Source organism: Solanum dulcamara, chromosome 6 (assembly GCF_947179165.1).
Source record: "Solanum dulcamara chromosome 6, daSolDulc1.2, whole genome shotgun sequence".
NCBI classification, from domain to species: Eukaryota; Viridiplantae; Streptophyta; class Magnoliopsida; order Solanales; family Solanaceae; genus Solanum; species Solanum dulcamara.
In genome coordinates, this window is record NC_077242.1 from 54,541,656 (window position 1) to 54,560,236 (window position 18,581).

Below are 18,581 nucleotides of genomic sequence, written 5' to 3' on the forward strand. Positions count from 1 at the left end.
TAGGAACTAAGAAAATGAATCTAACAAAGGAAGAATCACGAATGCTATCTAAAATAAAACACAAGGGCCACAACTACTGACACACCCTTCTCTTGGCAACAACCTCACACCAACTAAGCACGCTAAGAAGGGTGTAAACTAGGAAGGGAAAAGGATCAACCCAAGAAAACTCAAGGAGGGCTAAACAAAAATTCATCTGATTAATCAACTAAGCCCAACATCCACAAGGTATAACTCTACCACTACTTCCACGTCACCGTAAAACCAAAATAATTGACTACTAAAAGAAATAACCTAGGGAGGATAAACACATACACATAGTTTCAAATAAAACTATCATAGAAAATAATAGGCAAGTAATCAGGCTAAGTAAGCATGCTCACACAAGTCTAAGTAAAATAATTACCAGAATCACAAGATGAATCTAACAATCCATGTAATCACCGGTGGGTACGAAGACCCCAACACCCAAGACCTACAAGCAAGAAAGGTCCTATAAATAAAATATATACAAATTTGATTGATACGTGGAGTCTAGTCCTCGGTCTGACCTGCAAAAGCATTGGATGGAATGCGACTGGCCCCGAACTAAATACATGTACCACTAACTGCAACACTCAGGGCACCACCTCTAACTGACTGTCCCTGAGCCCAATGAATCCGATCCTGCCGAGCATGTTGCCTGCGATATGTGACTGTAGGAAACTCCCTAGCCGGATGCCCAAAATCACCGCACATATCCTAATTCCCACCAAATGCAGCTCATTGAGATGTACCAGCTAAATTAGTATAAGCCCCAAAACTTGATGCCAGATAGAAACCCTGATAAGTCTACTGTGAACTCTGTCCACCCTAGGTACCATAATCTATCACAAGACCATCTGAAACCTGAGGTGCTCCCACCATGGTTCTGATAGGTCTAGTGTGAGGTCGACCCTCATTAGGATGTTGTCTACCTTGGGGTGATATGCTACCTCTGCTATGCTGATGGCGGGATCTCCTACCTCCACCTTTGTAAGTCTCCATACATACATGCTCCAAAGACCTCACATATTTGACCACTTGGGGAAAAGTAGGCCCTACTGCTATCACGTGTTGTGATGATAAATGGAGAGGCAAGCTCAATCCATCAATAAACACCTGAATCAACTCTCGCTTGGTAGGAAACAAAGGGGGAGTCTGTTCGGCCTACTCAAGAAACTCAATCATAACTCCAAAACTGGTGAAGAACCTTGCGGAGGACCAATAGATCACGCCTGTTTGAAAGTTCGTACTATCCATCTAAGAAGGAATGAATTCCAAGAAAGTATTTAGAGGTTCATCAATGAAATTTCACCCAATAAGGAATCAAGAATGGAGTTTCCCTATAACATCCTATAGCCTCCCGAAGATAGGATACAAACGTCTCCGCACTAATTCGCAGGACTCTACTAGGCACTTGCTCTTATATCGATGATACTAGTGAACCTAAGCTCTGATACCACACTGTCACGACCTAATGTCTCAAGTCATGATGACACCTACTATCAACCCACCAGTAGGTAATCCTAACCCCATAGTCTGGAACTATAGGTAACAGACCATCACAAGCGAAAGAAAAAAAAGAGAATAATAATGATAATAATAATAAGAAATAATGAATAAGAAAAATACTACAAGATAACCCCCAAGACCTGGTATAAGTTAGTAGTCGAGCTACTAAACTAAATAAAAAAGTCCAAGGTTTGTATAGATACCCTAATAGTAATAGAAATACAGACTGTCTCCAAATACAAATAAAGACTAGTCCAAGTCCCAAAATAAAAGGAGATAGGCAACTCTGAATGCCAAGAACTCACCCAAGTCTCCAAAATCTAAGAGCTGCTCTGCACTATATCCAAATCAGTAGTGAAAACCCGTACTATGGTATGCAGGGAATAAAAGTGTAGTATGAGTACAATGAAGTGGAACTCAGTAGGCATCGTATAACTAAGCTCAGAAGATAAAGCAAGTATAAAGAGCATGTAAGCAAGAAATATATATCACAAGTAACTAACAAGAATACAGTAGATATAAGAAAGAGAGAGATAAGAAACAACCAAGGAAATCAAGGATGTACCTGCTGGCGCCAGCCCAAGACCTAAATACAAAGACATATTATGTCATGACCCGACCTAGGGCCTAGTCGTAACATGATAATTGAAACCCCGAAAGGATCCAACCAAGCCTCTTGTACATAGCATAAGCATACATAAGGTAAATATAAAAGCAGAAACATCATAAGAGAGTCTAAACCATGAATAGAAATCTGAAAATATTTTATGACAACATAGACTCAAACATATGTCCAACTAGATGCCTCTAAACATGAGTATGGGAGGGGGCTAAGATATGTCCCTAGCTCACCCTCAATATATAATATAAGAAAAAGTCTTTTGAAAAAAAAGTAGTAAGTAACTTGAAACTAGTCCCCGTTCAATGAGGACTCACCACAATGCCTTCGATTAGAGGATGCCTACTAGTTATGTGAATGATAAGGATCTTCAACCTCAACCCCTACATTATGAGATAATGTAGGCAAAAAGTATGCATTAGTATTTTGGAATATACTAAGTATGAGGTCATGACATGCAAAGTAAATCATGGAAATGCAAGGGTCAAGTAAATTACATGATAAGATGGAATACATAAAGTCATGAGAAAATCATATTGACCAAAGCATTTAAAACATAAGTTCAAGTCATAACGTACTTAAGAAATCATACATATATGGGATAGAAACCATAACCGACAATAAGACCATGCGAGCTATAACATAGAATCCAATGATACCCACGTCAAGAAGGAGGAGGCTACTTTTCTAAGGTAGACTCCTAATCATGAACATGTTCTATTTGTGGATCCACTAGCTAGGCCATCAAGGCAACCTACGGTGGCATGTAGTTTATGGGATATGAGGCTGCTACTAAGGCTTTTGGTAGGGCCCCCACCTCAAGTCCACTCGGTGCTAAGTCAAATCCCACAGAATACATACATAACATAAGATCATAATATCATATATCATAGTCATGTTCATAGTCATAGAGTAGCTCATTTTTATAACATACTTTTAGTGTGAGAATTGTCCTTTCATCATTACAATCATTTTTGCATAATTCATATCAATAGGCCTTAGGTCACCACATAGGATCCTAAGTCACCTTACTTCATAACTTGCATGAAATTCATACCTTGAAACATACTTAGAATTCATGATCACCATGGGAACACATAGTCATAATTCATACTTTGAAAATTCATGACCATAGCTTGAACTTAAAATTAGGGCATGACTATAATGCATGTTCAATTGGCTTGAAAATCATGAAATTTACTTGAAAATATGCACAATCATAAAATTTATATCAGCCCATACATAATTCATATAGATAATATTATTTGGAGGTATAATTGAAAATACTCATATTTTACATCATGAACCCTAGAAATCAAAATAGGAGAATTCATGAAAAAACTCTTCAATTTAATTCAATAGCCATCAATTTATATCAAAATAGACTAATGATCATACTTTAAATCAACATTCATGCAATTGGAGTAGAGATCACAAAACTCATAAAATATCATACTTTAATTTGATAAAAAACTTGAGAAATTGATTGGGCTTCATGGAAGAAAGGATCCATGAACATATCTTGAGTGAGAACAAAAATTAATTGAGAAGAACTTGAGAGTTTTGATTGAGAAATTGAGTGAATTTGCTTGAAGTCTTCAATGGAAACCCCTGAGATCCTTTTTGTAGAGATAGAAATATTTGATTGATGAATTGTAGAAGAATGAATTAAATTAGAGGTTTAGGTAGATTTATAGAGTTGAGTCCTAAAAACGTCTAGGTTCATTAACTAATAATTTGGAAAAAGTCTAAAACGCCCTTAAAAAAACTTAATTTTGGCCAGGAAACCTTCCCAGGCCCATGACGCGGACCTGCCGTGGTCTACTCGGCCAAAAGACTGTCCCTAGGTTTGCGACGTGGTCCTATCGCAGACTACTCTATCTTGTGCGGCTTTCCAGGTCCGCGACGCGGTCCTGTCACGGACCACACTATTTTGTGGTTTCTTCGAAAATCTTTCTTCCGTTATACGGCTCCTAAAAATCCACCGAGACCAATTTCCCGCAGGTTTTGACCCTTTGATCAATATTTCGAACTCGAATTTTCCAAAAAAATTAAGAATAATACGATACATGAGCGGCCTATTTCCAAGACATTCTTAAGGTGTATATATATATATATATATATATATATATATTTATTTATTTATTTTTAAATTCTAAGGGATGTTACACATTACAAAAGGGGGAACCAGTAAGTGACAACCTACTAATCGAAGTAAACACATATATCACATAAAGGCCCATAGGACCATATCAACTAAATCCCTGCATAAAAAGTTAGATAAATAAGAACAAGGGCAGTAACTACTATCAAACAAGAGACCACCCTTTATATAGCCAAAAGTTCGCAAATAGTAAGAAAATACCCTCCGAGCCCCTGTGTGCCCACGAAGTTCACTCACAAATAGGTAAACCAACACGATATCCCATATTACTGATAGGTATAAATAACTATGCTGGTGATATGCAATGCATATATGAATGAGAGTGATGCAATAAAACCAGTAGTACCATTAGTGCCAATTGCCTTATACCAAGATTTATACACTTACTTCCAGTCCTGGCTAGAAAGTAGGACCCATGCGCCTCTCTAGGATCATCATAGGGGGGTCGATAATGTCCCTTTATACCTGCCTGGTCTCGATCTAGGTTTTATGTCAATATAGATATCGATGTGTATATCTGATTATCAAAGTCCGCTCCATCACAGTGATTGGAGATAAAAAGTTAAATTTGTATAAAAGGGTCGAAAATCTCTATGACCAGGCTAGTATCATATAATGAGCGCATCCTCGATCCCTCGAATCAATATAATAAAAGAAGCGCATCCTCGATGCCTCTAGTCTACTAAAAATAGTAGTAAATAAGGTAGTACGACCCCCATTTGAAAATTAGTATAAAATAATTTGGGTTAGAACTCATCTTTCTCAAATCAATGCCAAGATACAATGCATGCACCGGGGTCGACTACATCCGTGAGTAAACAATGATCCAATGCAATGCATGCCCTCACCAGTACCCAAAAAATACGCACAATCACATATAGTAATGCGCGACAAGCACTTTATCCTCTAGATCATGAAAACTGGGGTAAAAAATGCTACTGACCTCCAATCAAGGCCTGAAGCTCAACTCTACTCCTCTAAATCAATGACAAGGCCCAAAAGGGAACCTAACTGGGTAATAAGGAGACGGAAATGAGGAAATAGGTGCTCACCTAGCCAATCAATACCTCTAGATCGCACTGCGAATACAACCTCAAGATTTCAACCACATCTTGCCACACCAAACGGAAAAAAGAAAGCATAGGGAATTCTAGTTCTAAATCCAGAAATGGAATACAATAATAGCTCACAAGCCAAACCGGGTGGAAATCACTATACTAAGGCTTCAAGATAAGTGCTACAATAGTGAAGGACACTAACTCTCATAATTTTTGGCCAAAACAGCTACATCAACCAAGTTTCATCAAAAAATTAATCCAAAGGTGCAAATCCACCAACCACCATAAGCATCGAACAAGCCACCTAAAATAGGATAATCATGGGCAATCTAAGTCATAATAAATAGTCTTAACCACTAGACTAGAACTCCCCTAAAACAACCTAGCCTAAGGATCACACCGGGACAAAGAAACAAGAAACTGGGAATTGAACCTAACCCATTATATACAATCCAAACTACAAGCTATTTATACCAAAAAACACCTTACGAAGCTGAATCAAGAGAAAGGACACCATATCCTACCTCAGAGCCGAACACGCGCGCTCCAGGTCTACTTTTCGGTAGTTTTTTTCTCCAAAAATAATTCCAAATGTCTCTATGCTATTAAAATATTGTTCACCTCGTCAATACGAACGTTTTGACACTAAAATCATATTTTTTATAAGATGGACCCAAAATTAGGTCAAATTAGAATTGTCGGACACGCAATGGAAATTCCAAAAATGACTCTATGAAAATATTCTACGCACATTATTGAGCTTGCACCCCAAAATGGGGAACAAACCAATGCTGAAAATGACCTAAATCAGCCCAACATTTAGAATCACCATTAAAGCTTAAATCTAAGCTAGGGCAGCCCCTTTAGAGCAGAATTTACCTCAAAACATCTCCTTGCACGCTCCCCTGAACACACCAAAAATTAGCCATGATCAATACAAACACTTAGCACTTGGAATCACTCTATTTGGAGCTCTATAGCTCCCAAAATCGCAAAAAAGGGAATGGGGGTCGGTCTGAAAAGGGCTGCTGGTCTTAATTAGAAGACCAGCCAACAAATCTCCATAAATACGGGGACTAGGTCTGCGAACACGGAGGGAAAGTTATTTCTTCTCCGTGAACATGGGGACCAGGTACGCAAACGTGAAGACATAATTAGAGGTGCACCAGGAAGGGTTGCACCATTTGAACTTAGAGTTGGAAAATACTATGATGGGGAGTCTGAGATTCGTTCGGAATCCCGTGCGTGCAAATAGACTATGCTACTATACTAAATTTGAAGTTTTAGACTCAATAGCACAAATAAAATTTTCATCTGAGGTCATTTCGATAGAAGGTGGGTCTCACACCCAAGCACTAAATTAAACTAAAATCCACAAAAGTGCTCAGAATGAAAATGGAAGCCTCGGGACACGAACGAAAGGTTGTTCTAGACCAAACTTGACATTCTAGAGCTAACCACGCTGATGAAATTTTAATCTGAACATGTTTCCCAAAAATGTTGACCAAAGTTAACCTTAGGCCAAATTTCAAAGATTAGAGCACCAAATGTCCTCAAACTCGCACCGATTGCCTCGATACTCATATCGACTATGCTACTAGCCTAATTTGTCCATTATGGAGCTAGTGGAACCGTTAGAATTCTATTATGAGGTTATTTTTCTGGAGTTTTGACCGAAGTCAACCATTTAAACTCTAAAAGCTCCAAAATAGGGAAACATGCATAAAACCCAAATTAATATCCAGGCAACCGAACTGTCACTGGCACCAAGTTATAAATGGCTTGGGGTCATTACAGGGAAGCTGTAAACACTGAAAAGATTGGTGAAGGATGAAAATGACTAAACGTTCATTACATATATCTTCTCAAGGTTTTAAACAAGGTGATCCTTTATCACCTTCCTTGTTTATATTAGATACTGAAGTACTATCTAGAATGTTTAATAATTTGACCTACAATCTTGATTTCAATCCTTTTTTATGAACAAGAATAGTGTCATTGTTACTCATCTTTCCTACCTTTACAACAATATGATTTTCACTGTTGGTAATAATAAGTCTATTACACTTGTTATGAGATGCATTAGAGACTATGAAAATGCTTCCGGCCAAATCGTTAACTATGCTAAAAGCTTCTTTGTCACTGATCCTAAGATTTCTCCTAGTAGAATTAACAGATTGAGAAAAGCCACTTTATTCATGGATACATCTTTTTCTTTTAATTATTTGGGATGTCTTATTTACATTGGTGAGAATGTGATACTTATGTTTGATGGGATGGTTGATAAGGTAGTAAACAAACTCAAGGATTGACAAGGCAACATGCTTTCTTTGGAGAGTAGCCTTATCCTTATTAAACATATTTTACAATCCCTCCCCATTTATACTTTGTCTTCTATGAGCCCTCTTAAAGGAACTCTGAATTTAATTGAGAAACACTTATCAAATTTCTTTTGGGGAACCTCTAGGGATACAGCCAAACACCATTGCTGTTCTTGGACGAAGAAGATGTTTCCTCAAAATGAAGGAGGAATAGGGAATAGAAGTATGGAAGAAATTAGCATTACCTTTGCTATTAAAAGATAGTGGAGGTACATAACTATCCCCTCTCTTTCGGAAAGTTTTCTCAATTCCAAATATCGAAGTAGTGTCCATGCCATTGCTAGAGGAATTTCAACTACGATATCCAACAACTGGAGACAAATGATGAAGATCAAAAAATTGTGGAACCAACATCATCTACTGCATTCAAGGTGTTAATTGTAACCTTTGGTGGGATAACTGGACTGGAAAGGGTGCTATAACCAAAATTAGTTAGGGAAGACATTTATACTCTAAGGATAATGTCAACTCTTATATATTAAATGGTGATTGGAATATCAATAACCTAAACGATACTGTAACTCCTAGTGTTATACAACAGATCCTTAATGTACTTATTGGTGACAGGAACAAGAAAGACTATGCAATTTGGAGTTTAAGTGAAGATGGACATTCTTCAAACAAGACTTCTTGGAATCCATCAGGTACACTAATCCCAGAACTGTTGATACTAGCAAGGTATGACATACTTCTCTCACTTTCAAGATTTCATTTATATCTTGGAGGCTGCTACTAGGTAAACTCCTAATTGCTAAGAATATTGTCATTAACTTAACTCGCACTTGTAATGTTCCACTTACCCTTTATATAAGAAGCTACAACATATTTTTATGGAGGGTGAAGCGGTACAAATTATTTGACATTATTTTGCAAACTCTCTTGGGGTTATAATCATTCCTGAAATAGTCAACATACTAATGTAAATCTGGTGGAACACCAAAGACAATAACAAAATTCATAAGATTCTATTGCAAATTACACCGATTGTAATTATATGGGAAATATGAAAGAGACATTGTGCATGAAAATATAGAGGCAGAGACAATTCAAGCTTGTTAGGATCAAATACAAAGTGGAAAGAACAACGAGGAATTCTATGAGGAAGTTGATGCATAGAATCAATATTGAAGTACCATTGTGTAACATCTATTAGATGATAGAAAAGTTGAGACCCACATTCACTTGGAAAAAAAGTACTCTAGGAGAAGCATTGGCCTAATAGAATGAAGCTGAACACGGATGGTAGCTATCTTCATAAATCTGGAAAAGCAGGAATTGAATGCATCATTAGAAATGAGGATGGCAAAATTATACAAGCATTTGCAGTCACAATCAAGTGTAACAACAATAATATGGCTAAAATAATAGTCGCTAGTTAAGAAGTGGAATCGTGTAAAACACTTGGCCTCAAAGAGATTGACCTGGAACTTGACTCCCAAATTCTTGCGAACATGCTTCATAGTAAGACTACCAACAACCTCGCTTTGAAGAGAAAACTGGAGAATATTTTAGATAATATGAGCTCTATGAATGTTACTATCAAGCACTGCTACGGGGAGGCTAATCAAGTGGTCGATAGATTGGCTAAATTTTCTTCAAGCCAAGACATTGAGATTCATTTTGCCTCCTATCAAACATTACCCAATGATGCCAAAGGTGCTTAGCAAATGGATAAACACCAACTTCCTAGTCTCGGAATTTGATATGGCAAGGCAATTTTTTTGTTAGTTAAAGATATGATCGATCATAAGTCTAGTTACAATAGGATAATCTTCTAAACCAAATCCTATTTTTTTGCTCATTGACTTGTGTGGATTCACAATTACGTGTTGTATTCTGTGTTCAGGCCTAGCCCCCCTTTGTAACTTTTTGTTGGAATATAACTAACACTACCTGATGGTAGTTTAACCCAAAAAAATAATTCAATAATAATATAATATTACAGGTTTAGTACCTAAAAAATGCATTGCAACAACAAATCATACATTATATGAAGGTCATCTTGGATGAGCAATACACATGTTCCTACCAAACATTTGTTGAAGTAAGACTCCCTATTTTAGTTCAAGACTAAGACCCAACATCTTTATGAATTATATGAAGTATTTTAAGCTACTAAACTCACTAGTCAATATTTTGCTCAATTCATTCACTAAGGAGATCTTCTTATAACTACTCATAATTCTGCAGATGAAAATTCATTCTTTATCTTGCAATAAGATATGCATTCTTTCTAATCTTCTATTGTCCTCAAGTTGTTGACTACCACATCATCTGCTAGTGTACTAATAGGCTTTGCCTTCACAAAGTAACACACCTCCAAGACAACTCTATGGAGTAATAGTAACTTTAATAATAACAACAATCTAAAAAATGAAAACAAAATAATATGATTAAGAAATTAATGAATATAATCATGGATAATAAGAGATCTCAAACACGACAACCAAGTATAAATATGCATTTTTATGCAATAATGAATTTTCCTAAAAGCCAACAAATAAAATGCAACACCTATGTCACCTGCCAGAAGCTGGAAATATTGATAGTAGATAAGTACTAGATGTATCCCTCTTTAAGAACAAAAGTAAATAGCTCAATATATTTTCACACAAATAATTTAGCACCAAAGGTATTACAACATTAACAAAGACAATAATAAATGATGAAAAAATTCCATTTATCCTAATCATAGTTTTGCTTGTTTAAATTATGTTTCTAACACTTTCAATCATACATTTTAAAGAACTACCACACCGCAAATGGAGTACTGAAGTATTCCAGTAAGCATAACAATTTCTTGATTCTCTCAAACTGTTGAACAACCATTTGCCAATTCTACGATTGTGTTTCTAGAACCTTATTGAAATTTCTCCCCAACCTGTTGTCATGACCCGACCTAGATCCTAGTCATAACACGGTGATCGAAACCATGAAGGGGCTCCAACCAAACCTCTTGATATGTCCTAAGCATATATAAGGTAAAGTAAAGAAGAACATAGCATAAGAAAGAGTCTAACATGAACATAAAGAGAATATAATCTGACTACATAAACTCTACATATTTTGTCCAACAAATGCCTCTACTAATGAAAAATGGGAGGGGGCTAAGACATGTCCCTAGCTCACCCTCAAATTAAACATAACAAAAATTCTTTGAAAGAAGTAACCAACTCATATCTAGTCCTTGATAGATGAGGACTCACCAAAAGTTTGCCGAAATAGAAGCTCACTAGCCACGTGAGAATATGATCCTCGACCCCTATATTATGAAATAATGTAGACAATAATATGCGTTAGTATGTTTGAATGTACTAAGTATGTGGGCATGACATGCAATGTAAATCATAGGAATACAATGATCAAATAACATATATGATAAAAGGGTAAATGGAGTCATGAGAGAATCGTAATGATCAAAGAATTTAAGGGACATAGTTAAAATAGTAAGAGAACATAAGAATCATATACATGTGTGGGAGATAACCATAACCGACATTAAGACCATGTGAGCTATGACATAGAATCCGATGATACCCACATCGAGAAGGGGTGAGGCTACTTGCCAAGGTAGGCTCCGTTCAATCATTTTTATTATCAAGCTATATATGGATCCACTAGCTAGGCCACGAAGGCAACCTACGGTGGTAGTATAGTTTAAGAACTAGATGTTTCTACTAGAGATTAGATTGAGCCCCCACCTCAAAGTCCACGCAGTGCTAAGTATATCAACCCACGGAATACATATCATATTTCATGATTATAGTACATAGTCATACTTGCATGAGTCATAGCTTCTCATAATCATACTTCATAATATGGTCATAGGAATAGCTCATTAAGGATCTCAAGTCACCCATAAAGGATCTTGAGTCACCTTTTACAATAGAGTCTTGAGTCACCTTCTAGGATCTTAAGTCACTCCGTTATTAAAGTCTTAAGTCACCTTCAACGATCTCAAGTCACTCTTTATCATAACTTGAATGAATATCATAACTTGAACATAATTGAGATCCTTGATCATAATACATACTTGAATTCTAAGTAAAACTCATATACATAATTAATTTGGATGAAAACCATGAGAATACTTAAAATTATATCTTCACACCTCATAATATCATAATTAAAAATGGCTTCATGCATGAAAATCATAATTCAACTTGAAATCATATAATTCATGAGAAACATACTTATAACGATCATTTATAAGGACTAAAAACATAATTGAAGCAACCCAATGCAATTCATGTAATTAGGGTTATAAACTCTATTGAAATTCATGAGATTTTGAATGAAAACCTTGGGACTCCAAGGATGAAAAGGGCTCATGGATCAATCCCTACATACATTGGTGAATTCTGCCCAAAATTAATGAAGACCCTTAGTGGAATTGAAACCGTAGCTTGAAACTTGTAGAAGAACCTTGAGTGAATTTGAGTTCTTGCCTTAGGAGAAATTTGAAGACTGAACTAAATGTAGGGGAATTTGAAGAATTAAGTGTATATAGACTTTTAACTTGGCCATAAAAGTGTTTGGGTTCATTGAACCAAACTTGGGAAAAGATGAAATTACCCCTTATTAAATATGGATTTTTGACCTTACAAATTGACTCCTATGAGTCGTAGAAGCAGTGTTGAGTCATCAAAGTGACTCATCCTGCAGGCCACTGAGAATACCTAAAAAACAAGTCTCTAAACTATGACTCGTAATCTTCCTTACGAGTCATCAAAACCACTCGTCTTGTAGGTCTGAGAAACCTGCAAGTTTGAAGGTCCCTGAAGTTTCACCATGACTCATTCTTACAAATTGTCTTTGTTCCTACGAATCGCCAAGTGAGTCATCAACCATGATCTTTCCTTAGTAAATTTCCTTCCTTTTACTTTACCTCCACAAGTTGAGTTAACGATTCGTAATAACCTAAATGAGTCATAGAATAACTTGTAGGCTTCGGTTAGTCCAATTCTTTTGAAATTTTCCTTTTGTTCGACTTTTCATCTTAGGGGGTCTTACACTTGTCCCTCATCTCATGCCACATGGACCTGTATAAATTCTCATAATTCCTTTCAACCCACTTTTTCCTCTTTTAAGATATGATCCTACATATATAAATGATATTAGTTAAAGCAAGCTTAAGAGCTAAGGTATGGGAGTATTAATTTTTACTAGATAGGTAGAGAAATACATGACACCTTCTTCCTAGTAAGTGTGAAATCTAGAATAGAATAGGAGTAAACAAAAATATAAATGATAAAAAAACAAAGATTTTAAAGTAGATCGAACTTTTAAGAAAATTGAACTTTTCTATCTATTCCTTGTTTGAATGGTACATCATTCATTCCAGTTTATGTGTCTTACTTTTTTTTTTTGATTTGTCTTAAAAGAGTCTCTTATAGAAAAATAAAAGTATTGATTCTATCTGCTACTGGACTTCCCTAATATGAATATCCCCTCCCAATAATGGCTGAATCCTCTTTTTCTACTTTTTGTTTGCTTTTGTCACTCTTTTTCTTTGAAAAATTTATGTTGAGAAACTGAAGAAATTAAAGTGTAGGAGTTGAAGAAGGGTGATTTTTCTATATAGATCACAAATTATGGTGCAACAGTTCCTTTTGTTATACTTCCTGATTAAAATGGGAAATTGAATGATGTTGTTCTTGGCTATGACTCCATCGATGACTACAAGAATGACACAACATATTTTGATGGCCTAGCTGGAAGAGTTTCTAATCGGATTAGTTGAAAAATTTGAGTTGAATGGTGTGGAATATAAATAACTAGCTAATGAGATCATGGAAACACACTCCATGGGGGTAGCAGAGAATTCTATACTAACTCTTACCTACAATAGTTTTGATGGTGAACAATAATTTCCAAGTGGCCTCGCGATCAAGGTAACATAAATTTTCATTGAGACAAACAAATTGCCTTTAATAATGATAGCAAAGCCACACCAATGAATTTAGCATCTCATACTTACTGGAATCTTGCTGGACACACAAGTGGTGATATTTTGTCACACACTATTCAGATTTTCAGGTCTTATATTACACCTATTAATCATGATAAACTCATCCTAGCGGCGAAACTAACTCAATTAAGGGAACATGCTTCAATTTCCTCCAGCCACGGACCATAGAGAGCAAGTTAAGTGAAATCCTCAGTGGATATTGTCACGCTTCGAGTCTACACACTAGCGTAGCTAGTACTCAAAAATCATTGTTGGTCTCAAGCAAATCCTTTTCTTGGTTACTAGTCTGCGAAAAACTCAACTCAATAAAAAAATATCTAAAAGGGGTGGACATTTAAAGTACATCAAAAGTAAACTCATATACATATGAAAATAAGTCTCTAAATATGATAAAATTAATGTTTAAGACATAAATAATAAAATACTAGACTGACTCTCTACTCTATATATGAAGCGTCTAAATACTGTAGATAATAACCGGGACAGGCCCACAGCTACCTTAAAATAGCTACTACTAATGAATAACTGAATAAGAAGGAGTTCCTCCAAAATCAGGGAGGTCTCACCAAAAGCTGGAGGTATTTGATCTTCAATGATGCACCTGTTGAGGATCTCTAACACATGTATATGCATCACAAAAAGATGTAGCGTTGAAAAGCATCATTACATGGAATCTACGGTATGCAAAATAGCTAAAGGGAAACATACTCACTGAATACTAAATTGAAAAGAATGCTGAAAATAACTGACAGAAAGTAAAGCATGCAAGTGTAATGAAAAACCTCAAAGCTTTACAATAAAGTCTAATGATATTTGCAACTCAAAATAATATAATATTTTCTCTTCTTGGAGAGTTTCTCTAGTTGACAATCATAACTATGAGCCTCGTGATGACACAATGTACTGCTTATGTTTCAAGAGTTGTCCATTACCTTGCCAGGATAAAGGACACAATTTAACTCATGGATTCATATAAAAGTCTGTATCAGGGACTAAAGTGAGAAGTCACTCGAACCAACGACATGATCCTAATACCTATCCTACGGGGTTTGAGTGATCTAAACTCTTACCTAAATCATTTCTCAATACTACTCCCAAAAATCATGCAATAATTCTCATATACTCAGGTGAGTGAAAACACTCAAAAACATATGTCATTTAGTCTCATTGGACTTTACTTTGATATGCTCAAACTCTTCTCAACTCTTTATGATTTCTTTTTTAAAATCAATATGCATTTAAGACTACTCGTGTCCCCTCAAACTCTTTATCAAAAATATCATTTATGCTTAATACTCTAACTCTTTTATACTTGGAAAAATCATGCATAAAATCAGTAATGTAAAGTTCTATAACTCAAGTAATATAATATACTCAAAATTCTTTTCTCGATCAAGACATGCAAATACATCATTCTTAAAATCAAAAAAATAATGCATAGTATTAAGTGTAAATACTCAACTAGGGTTCATGGAAATGTAAGAATGACTAGTAAATTCAAGAATTTGAATTATGGAAATAATCACAATCTTAAATAAATATATATAGAACCCAATGAAAGGAATCGTTACTCATTTGAAAACTTCATACAATAGGATTTAGCTAAAGCTTGAACTCATACTGACTGAATGGAGATGTAGGACGCAAGGATGAACTCAGTCTAGTGCTATGATTATCCTTGTATACTTGGAAGAACAATGTTCTTGATAAAAATTGATGAACTCTATGAATACGCTTGAGACCCTACCTTTTCTCCTTTTGGAACCTTGTTCTAAGTCTTGAAAGGAATTATATGAGAAAAAACTTGTAGGATACTGTTAAAGGACTTGATTTGGTCCAAAAATTTAAATTTTTGGTTTGAAGAGGGTGGAAAAAGACCAAACAAACCTTCATTAAAATAGAATTTCGATTTGCGAACAGTAGAACTTTTATGGACCATAGAAGACTGATTGTCAAAAGTTAGGCTAAATCTTGATTACTTGGGCTAAATCTTGATTTTCTGAAGTTTGGGCCTACGAACCCTTTCTTCAAGTCATAGTCTTAACTACAGATCATCCTGCTAAGTCATAGGGAAAGTACTGAGGGTTGTTTCTTTGATGTTGGGTCTATAGACAAATTCTATGGGCGTAGACCCTGCTAGTAAAATAGTTAGTATAGTTAGGAGAACTACTGGAACAATTGGGTGGGTCTAAGAGTCCCTTCTATGGGTCTAGACCATTCTACGAATTATAGACCCTGGTCTTCCTTTGTCACAACCCGAATTTAGGTGTGATGGCATCCGTCCCTTTCCACTAGACAAGTCATCCTAAATCCATAATTTACGAAAAAATAAAGCGGGAACAGTTTAAATAGGTACATAAATAAACCATAAGGGAAAGTCTTTCAAATGTAAATAACTCCCAAAGACTGTTTGTCACAAGTACGAGCCACTAAAGAGAATTGGATTGAAAATACAAGTCTCAAATATGTCCTTGACTCTCAAGTAGAATAAAGCATAAAATACAGGAATAAAAGAGTCCGTTGGATGTCATTAGCTACCTCTCTCAATCTCTTGGAAGCCCAGATGATCAGAAAAGTGAATACTCAATTTCAGGGTTCAAAACCTACACAAGTGTAGAAGCAAGGGGTGAGTACAAACAATACGGTACCTAACAAGCCAACTAATAAAACTCAATAAATCTAATAGAATACATGAATAAAATACATGACCTTTTTTCCAACCCAACCAAATCTCCATACCAACAAGCTGCACGGAAGACCGGCTTAACCTAACAGCTCATACTAAATAGTTCAAATAGTGTCCACAATCGCAACTCAATGTCACAAGTCATAAATAACAAATAATCACAAGTCAAGTACAAGTATCAAGTACACCACACAATATATACATGAATGTATATGCACACTCAATGATCATGTAGGTGTGCAACCACCAGCAAAGACCTCGGCATCATGCTTCTACTAGAAATGACATCCGCATCACAATCTCCCACCGGAAATGACCTCGATATTACAATCTCCCATCGAAAATGACATCGGCCTCACATCATGTCAATATCATCACAGTGTTCTAGGACAAAATGCAATCAGCATGCTCACATATGTAATGAGGAAAATGACTAGTTTAAACAATCCACAATCACTATGAGGCTATCAAAGTATTCTAGCAAATACACATAGATAACAAGATAACGACATGCCACAGTTTGATTCACAACATTAGCACATAAAATCTTTTTATTAACCCTGTCGATATATTACTATTAGTTCACAAAATAATTCAACCTGTGACCTCATCTCTATTACTCCTCAACATATACAAGAAAGTAAATTCGAGATTCTACAAGAGTCACATAGTTTTAAAACTTCACTTTCCTTAGCCAAAATCATGATCAATCAAACACATGAGCCTTCCCCTTCTAAATATACTCCAAAGAACCACAATTTGTCAAGTAATGATTCACAATAAAAAAACTTGTCCAACGCCACCAAAAACACAAAATTTAGGAAAAGGGCCAAAACGACTCAAAAAATCCAATTTCAGAAACAGGGTCTAAATCTTGAAAAGTTTTGAATGGAAATGTTCCTCATAGTATTAGAAAATCAATAGTTAAAACCGTTTTGAAATTGGAGCTCAAATCAGATCATAATCATCCTTAAACTAAAATTTCATAGTTCTTGAAAAAGACCCATTTCACCAATAATAAACCACCAATGTAAGGAAAGGAAACATCCTTTTTCAATTTTTACTTGCTGGGGAGGAGCATAGAGTAAAGCTAAAAATCATAATTAAATATTGGGTTGCGAAGATTAGGGGTTAAAATCACTTACCCAATAGATTTGCCTCGAAAATTTCTATGAAAATCTCCCACCCAAGCTCCAAAAATTCGAAAATGGTGAAAAATGGCCTATTCATGACCTTTTGGGAGGTTATTGGTTTCAGGGATTTTTATCCCATCATGATCGCAACTCACTAAGCCTGCGATTGGGATGGCCCAGAAAGTAGACTTATTGTGAATGTGGAAAAAGCTCTGTGAATGCGAAAGTCACTGGTCCTCTTCATTGTGAATGCGATAGTCCCTCCGTGATCGCGAAGGTCAACAAAACTGAACCTTTACGAACATGTTCATGGGGGTCCGCGATCGCGAAGAGTAGCCATGTCGTGACCCAGACTATGGCCTAGCCCGACATAGCGATTGAAATCCTAAAGGACACCAACCAAGTATCTTGACATATCTCCAACATGAATAAGGTAAAGTAAAACGGAAATGACATAAGAAAGAGTCTCAAAACATGAATCATAAAAGTATAGGAGTATGAAAACATAGACTCTACATTCGTGTGTCCAATAAATATCTCTATTAATCAAGAATGATGGGGGCTAAGATATGTCCCTAGCTCAAACTTAATATGAATAAAACTCTCTAGAAAGGATCAACTCGTAACTCTCCCTCAATAGAGGAAGACACACCAAAACTCCGACTTGAAGGAAATCAACTAGCCACGTGTGGAAGGAATGAGATCCTCGACCCCTACAACATGAGATAATGTAGGCAACAAATATGTTTTAGTACATTTGGATGGACTAAGTATGTGGGCATGTCGTGTGATATAAATCATATGATACAATGATAGAATGACGTTTATGATAAAAGAGGATAAGTAAAGTCATAAGAAAACCATAATGATCAAAATATTAAAAGATGTAGTTGAGATCATAGAAGGGTATATAAGAAAAGTGTAACTATGTGGGATAGGACCATTACCAACATTAAGACCATGTGAGCTATAACATGAAATCCCAATATTTCCCTATACATCAGAAGAAATGGGAATCTAATTGCGAAGCTAGACT

The 18,581-nt window shown here is 35.9% G+C and overlaps 1 pseudogene; it reads left to right on the plus strand.

The window, feature by feature from the left end:
- Window positions 1-6,495: 6,495 nt before the first annotated feature.
- Window positions 6,496-18,581, plus strand: part of LOC129892866 (uncharacterized) — a 58,011-nt pseudogene continuing 45,925 nt past the window's right edge.